We start from the raw sequence: 9,870 nt of genomic DNA on the forward strand, positions 1-9,870 counted from the left end.
CTTCCTTGAAGGTGTCGTGTCAGGCAAAGGCATAAGTCGAACATGGCTGGAAAAGATGAAAAGAAAAATATTTTGATTAGAAGGAGGATTTTGAACCGTTCAGCTTTAGGGTCATATTATAATGTTCAATAATTTTGGTTATGTTCTCAGGAATAATTATATCCTATTTCTGGTTTTATTTTCACCTTTTTTTAGAAGAATGCAAAATAATAAAACACACTTCTTGAGGTATACAAGCATGGACAAGACATGTTGCGATAAAGCCCAAAGGGATTCAAAAACGCCTAACAATAATTCAAAAAAAATCCAACATTGAACACCTAAAACGTAGGAATACGAATAAAAGTTAAAAATAAACTCAATTTTTTTTTTGTTGGGCCCTAACAAATATTTTTGTGTGCCCATCCTGTTATCAAAAAAATCATATCCAAAAAATTCTAAAATTTGTGCTGATAATAGAAAATTTAACACAAATTAACTCAAACGAAAACCCAAAAAAAGGTTGTCCTAACCTCTCCTCGATTTTAATGAAACATGTTCTAAAGGGCAGAATTGGGTTCATGACCAAGAATCCGCAGTAATTTTCGATATCTTTCTACGGATTTGTGTTACAACCTGACGTATTTGTATTTATTGTTTGTATTTTAAATAATTTTTTATTTAAAAAGATTGTATTAAAAATTTAGTGGTGTTGCTAAAATGTTGGTAACTAAGAAAATTCTTATTCTTTATTTTTGAAGAAATGTTTGTATGTATGTATGTATGTATGTATGTATGTATGTATGTATGTATGATCTCTATACCCGCAGGCAACTTGATCCTGAAATCAAATGTGAGCGCTAGGTAACAATTTGATCATCTTTTAATCCTTAATTTGTTCACCCACGTGCATGATTTTTTTTGCACGAAATTTTGTGCTACAAATACCGGCGAATATAACAAAATTAATTCCCTTTCCCATCCCAAAAGCGCCGGAAAATGTGTTCCTCTTGAATCTTCAGCTCTTGAATCTTCAGCAGGAAGCATAATTCTCGGGAGTGGACCTGGTACCGACACACGACTTTGAAGTGATCGGACGAGGATCACCACCCACAACTTCTTCAATTATTCTTGAATGACGTTGGAAGTGATGTCCTCGATGTTTCAGCAACGCTTGAGTTAACGACCACTTCGCGACTGTTGTTCCTGCCTTTCTTGCTTCCGTTGAGCAAGTCGAATTTCTTATGATCTTATGGCTTAAAATTGTTACAAGACCTTCAAATTTTATTTAATCTAAATTCCATTTAAATATACCTTTATGCTCAACATGGTTTATGAATGTTGAAAAAAAATCAACGCTTTATACCAGTGCAATTTTTATTGCCAATTTCGTGGTTCTTTTCAAATTTTACCAACTTTTAATTCCCAAACCACATCCGCGTCACCAACAGGAAAAGAATTCATTTCAGCTTCAATTTTAATTAATATCTCATGTTCCTTTCAAATCAATACCTCACGTGGTTTTGGAACGCCAAAAGTTTACGACTTTTTTATTAGCATCCACAACATGTCCACCAGTTCAGCCCGTTGCGGTCAGTATCTTGCTGTTCCACCGGCTAATTAATCCAGTTGATATACAACTTTTCAGCAATCCCACCAACTTAAAAACATTGACGAGCCTCTCACGTATATTAATTTGCTCGCTGTGGAGTTCTAAAAATAAACCACTTTTTTTTACAAACAAGTTTGCACTTAAACAAGAAAAAAGTTTCGTTTTTGCTGACGCATTTTTCCCTTACTAGGGTGGTTAATTGGGATGACTTTCAATTTTTTAGGCTAATGATTTTTAATATTTAGAATAAAAATAAAATTGATTGATAATTGAAAAGGAATCAGAGTCATTATTGAACTCAGAAAATATTCAAACATTTTTCAAAACTATTATTTTAATTCAGGAAGAAAAATACGCTACTATCAACAAATATCTAATTATGGATCTTAACTGGATGGAAGCTGCTAATTTGGGATTAATCTGGTTAATTCTGGTATACTTTTTCTCTTCGTTTTACCTTATCAACAGGAAGGCCTCCAAAATTTGCAATTCCTTAACAGGCCGAACAGGTCTTCGCTCTGAACCTCATGGGCGCCGCCCCCCTGACCACCAACGGCCACCAGACATTGCATGGTATGGCTTCACACAGGCCACGCGACCACACTCGTTCTGCAGGTTGTCACTTTGCAGAGTCTCTGTCTGCCGCGGCTGGTCGAGCCAATCTGGTCCAGCGAACTGTGCCAAGAGCATGACATAGCATGTGAGGACCGAAAATGTATGATGACTCGTTTAATTAACAAATCTGTTTGGGTGAGAAGTTTTTTCTTACTGCTCTCGGACAAATCTATCAAACTGTCTCGTGATGGATTAATTCGGCAATTATATTTGATGGTAGGCGATAAATTCAATTAACTGAAGGGTGATTTATCAAGAAAGTTTAACTACACAAATGGTTTCGAAATGCCGCAAAATTTGTTTCGTTTTAAAAATGTTTAAAGCCCCTCAACGGTGCACATCACTCGATTTTGAAATAACCCAAAAGGGTAATTTTTCATTTAGTTTTTTTTCATTTAATTTTTTTTAACTTTGCAGAGATTTCTTATGCAGTGTAATAGTGTTCTACAAAATTGTAGAGCAGCCAATTGCAAAAAAAAACGATGATGTGTAAACATAAAAGTTGGCTTGTATTGTATTGTATCATCTCGAGATATCGCGATTTTACGAAACAAATGTTTTGTAACATGTTTCATGGCTTTATTTGACACGCATTTTGGAAATAATATTTTTTTTAGAAATTTCTTGAACATGGGTAATTCTCCGCCAACTTACACAGCAGTTGCCCCGACCCCTTCTTCGATTTACGTGAAACTTTGTCCTAAGGGGTAACTTTTGTCCCTGATCACGAATCCGAGGTCCGTTTTTTTATATCTCGTGACGGAGGGGCGGTACGACCCTTTCATTTTTGAACATGCGAAAAAAGAGGTGTTTTTCAATAATTTGCAGCCTGAAACGGTGATGAGATAGAAATTTGGTGTCAAAGGGGCTTTTATGTAAAATTAGACGCCCGATTTGATGGCGTATTCAGAATTCCGAAAAAACGTTTTTTTTTTTCATTGAAAAAAACACTAAACAAGTTTTAAAAATTTCTCCCATTTTCCGTTACTCGACTGTAAAAAAAATTGGAACATGTAATTTCAAAGGAAATTTAATGTACTTTTCGAATCTACATTGACCCAGAAGGGTATTTTTTTTTTTTTCATTTAGAACAAAATGTTTCATTTAAAATTTTCGTGATTTTTCTAACATTGCAGGGATATTTTTAGAGTATAATAAAGACAATTACAAAAATGCGGATATAAAAACATAAGGGGTTTGCTTATAAACATCACGAGTTATCGCGATTTTACGAAAAAGTTTTGAAAAAGCCATCAAATTGGGCGTCTAATTTTACATAACAGTCTCTTTGACACCAAATTTCTATCTCATCACCGTTTCATGCTGCAAATTATTGAAAAACACCTCTTTTTTCGCATGTTCAACAATGAAAGGGGTCGTACCGCCCTCCGTCACGAGATATCAAAAACGGACCTCGGATTCGTGTTCAGGGACAAAAGTTACCTCTTAGGACAAAGTTTCACGCAAATCGAAGAGGGTCGGGGCAACTTTTCTCGATTTCATGTGAGTTGGTAGAGAATTACCCAAATTTGAAAAATTTACCCATTCTTACCTCTTAGAGGGGTGACATTGGGTCATGAATATGAAACTTAAATGATGCTCAAATACAAAGATATGGTAAAAACAAGTAATCCAACAGTGTTTCTTGTTCGAGGGAATCGTACTGACATGCTACAATGTTTGAAGTAGTGATTCTCATACATTTAGGTACTTTTCCAATAATTCCAACAAAAATATCAAAAAGTTGATTTCTCGAAAGGTCATTTTTGGCAAATAACGTACCTTAACTTCAGACAGATGCTAAAATGGCAGGATTTGTTCTAGGAACGAGACTTTCTCAGCCAAGCCATCTTAAGATGTCTCACCCTCAGACCCAATGTCACCCAAACTGACGGTGATAACAGTGGAGCCGAAATAACAGGAGTCGGGTCTTTTTGGAGGATCTGGAGTAGAAGTTTGCAAAATTTGAAAGCTGGTTTCAGAGTCTGAGTTTGCTAATTTACAACAAATGTAACATGTTTTGTTTTAGACTTTAACAAAAATGTATATAGAATCTAGAAAAAAATATGTTTTTTTTTTCCAGTATATATTTTTAATTCTGAAAAGTACGTTGCAAATTTAAGTGTTATAGCCAATGAATTATTTATCAGTACGTATTTGATCACACAACGTTTAATTATTTTAACATTACGTAAATCCCGCTCTCCAACAGGTAGCATTTACTCGAAGCAATTTGAATAATCCTCCAATTAACGCACATGTCGTTTAATTGTACACTTTCGCAGAATTCCTTAAAACAATTATCGAATGCTGCTTCCATGTGCCGGGGAGGCAACAGACACGTCGATGCAAATTTGTCATTCCATCTCGCATAAATCTGAGCAACCAGGTACGAGGCTGTGTGGCTCAGTAAATCAGTCGCTAATTTGTCGGCTTTCATCGATCGGCGACTCTATCGAACTGACCGATCAACACAGGCACAACTCTGTTGAGTCCGTCTATCAAAAGTTGACTAGTGCAGCCAGGCGACGCGCGTTCCGGTGTGTCACTCTGCTGTTTGAACAAGCGCAACTATTAGTGAATCGATAATGAAATACATCACGCAAAAAAAAATCTGTAAAACTTGTTAAACACGCATTCACGAGCTAGCACAGTGAAAAATGTGTGTTTGAATTGAATTGCAAGTTCAATTACAGACTACTCACTTTTTTCATTCTGTGCCAATAAAGCCAGGGTTCGCCGCTTGGCAAATTGCCGGTTGTCACTCAATCCGGATCCGCCTCGTGTGACGACAAAGTGGTGTGTCGTCCAGCTGGCCGCGGAAAACCCGTTTGGGCACTACTGCCGGTAGCCGGGGACTGGTTGGCCGACACCGGCAAAGATTCTAAGTGACCGAGTGCACTTTTTTTCTGCATAAATTTGGTTATGACTTTAGACAGTGTTTTTTTTTTTTGCGAAAATTAAGTTTGATGCATGTAGACTTAAATAGAATTTCTCCACGTCTTGCTCTAATCATCAACTTTAAGTCAAGTCAAGTTACCCTTCAATAAGGATCAACCTTCACTGCATGCAAATATTTGCTGTTAATAATCAATAAGCTCCATTGAACTTGAAAGTAAGTGAGTATAATAAGCAAGGCAAGTGTAATTTAGGTTTAGTTTAAAAAAGTTGACCAGGTGCGTTTATTAATGTCATTAAAATCCGTTTTTAACCGTTTTTTAAACGTCCTAATAACGAACAGTCTTTAGACTGTACTCAGACCAGACCTTTTTTCAATTTTCATGAAACTTTGTCCTCTCGGGTAATTTTGATTCCAGATCACGACCAGAACCGAAAATGACAAAGGTTGCGAATTTATCCAATATTTTTAAAAAAGATTGATTTCCGGAATTCATAATTCCTTCAATTCGTGTCCCTTTTAATACTGGAACGCCCAACGCATGTTCAACTCACACGGACGCCCAAGCCTCCCAAAAAGTTGGAACGTTCAACTCGCTGGTTCTCGGGCATAACTTATGTCCGAGAACCAGCGAGTTGAGGTTACCGTTCCAACTTTTTTGGATCCTTGGGCGTTGGAATGTTAAGAGAAAAGTTGTATTGCCTATTCCTGCACTATTCCGAGTTGAAAACTGTTACAAAACAGCCTCCGTATTAATGATTAAGAACTATCATTTTCCATAAGAACAAAATTTCACAAAAATCGAGAGGGGTCGGTCAACTTTTTCAGATTTGTTGTGAAAGAACATTTAAAAAAAACTTAATCTTAATAAAAAAAATATTTCATAACAGCGTCTCACATAATAATTTGATGAAATATTGAGAGATGTGTTTTAAACAGGCAGCCAGCCATCAAATTTGTCTAAAATGATTTACCTTAACTTCTAAAAAATCTTCATAAAATCGAAACATCACATAATATGGAATTCGGATAGTCTGAACTGCGCCTACTGAATGTTGTTCAACAAGAACATTGTTTTCATCGTAAGCATCTTCTTTTACGTATGATTTTGTAAACGAGCAATTCCAGCTCAAATCAGAATTTTTTCTAGTACTTTTGTACCCGACCCTCTCCAATTTCAATGAAACTTTTGAGACATGTTATCCTAGGCCTATATAAGCCATTTTTGTGTATATGGAGCCAATTGTACTCGAAAATGACACTTGGGAAGGGCGTGAGGTTTTTAAATATTTTTGTATTTTGGAATTTAAAAATTACTGTATCTCGAAGCCGTTGCATCGTATCAAAAAGTGGTCAAAGACAAACTTGTAGGAAATTGAACGGGCTTTCTGGAAAAAATACACTGAAACAAAAAGATTTTTTGATTTTAAAGTTTAAAAGTTAAATTTCAAGGTGATGTCACGATTTTTTTTCGCTCAAATTTTTTGAGGAAATAGCCTAAAATGTTACAAAAAGACTCACGAAAAATGCAGGATGGTATGTCTCTCCTAAAAAAAAAAATACAAAAACCATTTACTAAAACTGTTTTTTTTGAAAAGTGGTCTAAACGTCAAAATTTTCAAAAACCGATTGTGGGAATCGATTCCCCAGACAATTTTACATAAAAATCTCCATATTGACCATTGTCCCAAGTCCAATCCTTGGGAAGATACAGCGGTTTTAAAAATAAAAATGATGAAAAACTGTTTTTTTGTGGTTTTTGCAATTTCTATATGACAGACTTGGATTTTAGTCTCGAAAATATTTTTACCGCAAAGCTCGTTCCATTTCCCATGAGTTTGCCTCTGACAGCTTTTCAATTTGACTCGTTTTAATATTTACGTAACCTTATTTACTATCCAGGTTTCTACCACACTGAAAAAAATATTCTATTTACAGTTATGAGCAATGAAATTTAACTTATATTTGTAAGGCCATACATCCAATTGAAATGCTGTCAAAGACAAACTTATGGGAAATTGAACGAGCTTTCCGGTAAAAATATTTACGAGACTAAAAAACCAAGTCTGTCATATAGAAAATGCCAAAAACCACCAAAAAAACAGTGGCAGTGCGTGGCCGAATGGTTACGCTGTCCGCTTTGTAAGCGGATGATTCTGGGTTCGATTCCCATCTGCTGCAACCTTCCATCGGATGAGGAAGTAAAATGTTGGTCCCGGCCTTGGTTGTTAGGCCATCAAGTCATTCCAGGTGTAGGAGTTGTCTCCATGCCATAAGTACAAACAACACACCAAACCAAGCCTACTCCGGTGGAATCGCTGGCGGCGGTTGGACTCGCAATCCAAAGGTCGTCAGTTCAAACACTGGGGTGGAAGGTTCCTTGGAGTAAAAGAGGTTTGGGTGCTCTCCCATTCAAGCCTTCGGACTCCTAGGTTCGAGCAGAAACTTGCAATAGAGACCACAAAAGACCCGGGGGTCGTTAATGTGGATGGTTTGATTGACGACCTTCTCAAATGTTATTTTCGAGTACTGTTGGCTCCATATACACAAACATGTCTCAAAAGTTTCATTGAAATCGGAGAGGGTCGGGTTCAAAAGTACCAGAAAAAATCCTGATTCGAGCTGGAATTGCTCAAACGGTTACTGTCAACTGGGGTGAATTGGGCTACAGTTTGAATAGGGACAGCAGTTTATTCGGGCAGAATGAAATTCGGAAAACGATGAACTTTGTTTGTTGTTCTGTGTCTTTTTTAATCCGAAACTTATCAAACATATCCAAATATAGTGCAGTAAAAAGTCTAAAACAGCTGTCCCAACTTGCCCCAGATAACGGTATTCATATAGATAGAACACAAAATATTTGCTCAATTCGTATTAAATTGTACTGACGAAAATTTTAAACATGATAAAACGTAATTCCCTCACAATTGAACTGAAAGTCTGTTATCTCACCGATCAACATGTTTGAAATCTAAATTTTCTCTTTATCCTCCAAAAGTCGACATAAACGACCGCAAAATCGACGAGTTAAATCGAGTGCTTTACCAGTTTGTGTTCGAACCCATTGTCGAAAAAGCTCCCATTTCCCCCAGCAAGCGTCGATGCTCCATCTATACGAAAGCTCACAACCTGAAATGTTATCTACGTTTTCGAACGCGAGTGCTTTTCAAACAAGTGCGAAAGCAGGTCACTCTCACGCTTTCCACTTCGAAGTTTTTCCCTCAACGTGTACGTAAAAGAGTGAGCGAATTTTCCCGATTCATTTTATGTATGTTCATTTCTTGCTCACGTTTTCACGAGAAGAGAACAAGTTTCAGTTGAATGAACTCTCTTGCACGAGCTGTTTGAAGAGATCACGATGAAATCTCACAGAATGAACTCGTGTATTCACTCGTGACGTCACGGTTTCGTACTCTAGCATCGTCATAGTAAATAAAGCATGCTGAAACAGCTGTTGAGAGGATACTTTGAGAGTAAATTCATCGTGAAGCCAGAATCCTTACCACGACCCGCTGCCAAGGGATATCGAAAGGGGGCCTAGCTTGTAATGTGATTTACCTAAATTGAATTTGTGCCCTTGAGGGGCTATTTTCGGGAACGCGGGACCGGGGTCAAACCCGCCGGCGATTGGGTTGAGTGCCCGTGGCAGCGTTCTACTTCTTAAAGTAAAGACGCCGGTGGTGGCTTCCGGCCAACTCAACAACCAACGGACGAGCGGTGTGGGTGCTAATGATGCTTGGAATATGATTTTGTAAAATGGAATTACGGTGTCTCCCACGAGCGATGATGGCTAATCAAATGAAGCGTGGGGCGATAAAAGTTAGTTAATCGGGTTACTTTATTGATTGGTGGTTGATTGGGGGATGGGCTTAAAAATACTTTGCTGTAAGAATGTTTAAAAAAGGGAAAACAAAATGGTAACAGCATAACAACGCCTGACATCTGAATAAAATTGGAAATAAATAGTATGAAATTATCGTATTATTTTGCTAACATTTATCATAAAAATATACATTATGTAATTATTGATTGAAACTTTGAATTTTTGTTTTGTGAGAGCGGCCGTGGCTGACTGGTTACGGTGTTCGCTTTGTAAGCGAATGGTTCTGGGTTCGATTCCCATCTGCTCCCAACGAGAAAGTTAAGTACACAGAATCTGAAATTGATGAATATGAACGAAAAATCAAAGTCGCTCGAGGTGGGGTTCGATCCCCCGTCCTTTGGGTTGGTAAGCAAAAATGCTAACCACTAGGCCATGACGACTTGGTAAGCTTGAACTGGAATTAGGAATACTGTTACAGAGAGCGAGTTGTGGCGCTATAACCACGGCAAATAGTGTCCAGGGCATTCGTGGAAATACAATGTCCCATCCCAGAGGGTCCCGGAGTACCAAACCTTCTTAGCATGGTGCTCCCAACGAATACAACCAAAAAATCACGGAGCGTATGGTGGTGTGTCCCCACGCTTCTTCCTCCCCTGTCGATTCAGAATTGTGCTGTTGTTCGAACACTCAGTGCTCAAACTCAACCCAATTACGAATCATCTCTGCGATACGGCTTTACGCAGTAGGCCTGGCCGCTTTAACGCTTGTGATGTTTCAATGCATTCCGATGCAATGGCGCACTACAAATGTTAATAAATGACAAGAAGAGTGCTAGGCGTCATCTAACCTAAGGCACTCTCCAGGATCCCTTCGAAAGATTGGCTGCGCTGGGGTCTGATTAGATTAGATTAGAAACTTTGAATTTTTGTTTTGTTTCATGGA

The sequence above is a fragment of the Culex quinquefasciatus genome, chromosome 3 (genome assembly GCF_015732765.1).
Source record: "Culex quinquefasciatus strain JHB chromosome 3, VPISU_Cqui_1.0_pri_paternal, whole genome shotgun sequence".
NCBI lineage: Eukaryota > Metazoa > Arthropoda > Insecta > Diptera > Culicidae > Culex > Culex quinquefasciatus.